At 35.2% G+C, this 2594-nt stretch overlaps 1 pseudogene; it reads left to right on the top strand.

Annotated features, from left to right (window-relative positions):
* LOC101578858 overlaps positions 1-2316 on the top strand; it is a 27496-nt pseudogene extending 25180 nt beyond the window's left edge.
* Positions 2317-2594: the final 278 nt, after the last annotated feature.

Genomic DNA, 2594 nt, shown 5'->3' with positions numbered 1-2594 from the left:
CTCAGCTAAGCCCTATCCTCTGTATCTTATTTTATTCTACATGGTGATTTGTAGATGACCTTTCTAACTCTCTTCATTTTAATTATTTGTGACATTTTAAAAAGTTTGGAAATGACTAATTCTAAGTTATAATCTGAATATCCAAGGTATATACATGCTACACATAAACACCCAGATGCATGGATACACAAGAACATGTATAGGTATTAGATAATCTAATTGTTTCTTCAGGTAAATCACATAAGCTACTAATAGTATTAACATAATACTAGAATTTAAGATAAAACATTAAACTATTATGATGACATATGTATTTTTTCATTTTATTGTTGTTTAAAGAATGAGCCAGACAATACACAGTGTTTGAAGCCATAAATGATAAATTTTTTATTTTTTATGAGTAAAAAGACTCTCCTTAGGAGAGTGTCTTGGGTGACACTTGAAGTTTACCTAGAAGTTAAAAAATCAGTAGGTAAAAATTCTTTATTCTAACAAGATAGACATATTACTTGGTATTGAAGGTAAAATGAAAAATATAGCTGGATAATTAGAATGGCCTCACCATAACTTTATTTGGTAATGAAATAAAAATTCTTTGAATCTCCAATTTAGTTATAGGGGCTGAAAAACAGTGAGTGAGAGAAAATTAAGTTAACCATCATAGTTCAAAATACAACAGCAAAATAAACAAAATGTCACCTGGCGCATATTTCTAAATGTGTGCAAAATCTTTACTCAAGCTTCAGGTATCTCAAACAATTTGTAAGAGAGATTTCATGATAATCTAAACTACTCCAAAGCTTACTCCTTATGGGCTATTCCTCTTATAAAATGTCCCCTGCTCAGCATAGCACCATTTTGTTTATCTATAGGAAATGTGAAGTAATTGTAAAAGTCCTAGGCATTCTTTCCTCAATTTTTATTATAAAAATGCTCTAGAGTTTCTTTTTCTTTCTTGCCTTGCTGTTGGTATTCACACATCCTTGTGACAGAATATAGTCTTTTTTTCTGTTTGTCTGGCTACTGTCTCTAGTGGCTTGGCAAGCCCTTTTATTTCAGGGACTTTTTGGTCTTGGTCTTAAGAATTTTTATTTTAAACCTATATGTGTGTATGTGTATATATGTGTGTATACCAATGGAGCATTATCCTAAAACTAATAAAATGCTGAGCCATTACTTGAGCTCAGCTAAGCCCTATCCTCTGTATCTTATTTTATTCTACATGGTGATTTGTAGATGACCTTTCTAACTCTCTTCATTTTAATTATTTGTGACATATATGTCAGATATAATGGTTATATATAATATATAATCACAGGTGTTGTAGGTGAATTAAGTATCAGATTATCTATATATCTATAATAGCATGTACACACATGCACAAATACAACTGTTTCTTAATATTAAAAATGTTCAAGGTTTGTTGTTCTAGAAAGGAGAGAAAGAAAAGTGTGAGGAACAGCTGCAGCCACCACCAGCGTACTGTCTGGGAGCTGTGAGGAGACCCGCCGCACACCTCCTCCTTTTCACTGCTGGTCGTTCGCATCCTTGTGCTTGTCCCAGCCCTGTTCAAACATAGTGGATTACTATGAAATTCTAGGTGTGCAGAGGTGCGCCTCCCTCGAGGACACAAGAAAGCATACTGAAAACTGGTACTACAGTGGCACCCAGACAAAAATCCTAAGAATAAAGAAGCAAAAATTCAAACAAGTGGCTGAGGCGTATGAGGTGTTATCAGATGCTGAAAAATGGGACATCTATGACAAATATGGCAAAGAAGGATTAAATGGTGACGGAGGAGGTGGACATCACTTTGACAGTCCGTTTGAGTTTGGATTCACATTCCGGAACCCAGAAGACATCTTCAGGGAATTTTTTGGTGGAAGGAACCCATTCGATTGCTTTGGTAATGAAGACCCGTTTGAAGACATTTTTGGGAACCGAAGGGGTCCCCGAGGAAGCAGAAGCGGTGGTACAGGCGCTTTTGTCTCCACTCTCAATTTATTTCCATCCGTTGGAAATAAATTTATTTCCATCCGTTGGAGGTGGATTTTCTTCATTTGATACAGGATTTCCTTCATTTGGATCCCTAGGTCACGCGGGTCTCACTTCAATTTCATCCACATTGTTTGGAGGCAGTGGGATGGGTAACTTCGAATCTATATCAACTTCTACTAAAATTGTTAATGGTAGAAAAATGATCACAAAGAGAATTGTGGAGAATGGTCATAAAAGAGTAGAGGTTGAAGAAAATGGACAGTCATGTCCTTAACAGTAAATGGTAAGGAACAGCTGCTCTGTTTGGCTAACAAGTAATTCAACGCACGCAATTAACAGAAATGTTAAACTATAACAAGCACCATTTGAGAATTAACAGGAACTTTTTTTTTTAAGATTTCAGATGAAATCAACTTTCAGTATAACTGTACCTAATCTAAAGTAGTAATAAACAGCTCTTTGGAGCCCCTCTGTCATAGACTTTTGAGTTTATTGTTGGAACTATACAGTAGGACCATATTTTTGTCTTTAAACTTTTTTTTGTTTTTGTTTTTTGCGGAGCTGCTAAAATTGTTGTAATCTCTGTGTGCACTTTG

The sequence above is a fragment of the Octodon degus genome, unplaced genomic scaffold, assembly GCF_000260255.1.
Source record: "Octodon degus isolate 3935 unplaced genomic scaffold, OctDeg1.0 scaffold00170, whole genome shotgun sequence".
Lineage (NCBI taxonomy): Eukaryota > Metazoa > Chordata > Mammalia > Rodentia > Octodontidae > Octodon > Octodon degus.
Note: the sequence above shows the minus strand (reverse complement) of the source record. Positions and strands in the feature narration are given on the sequence as shown.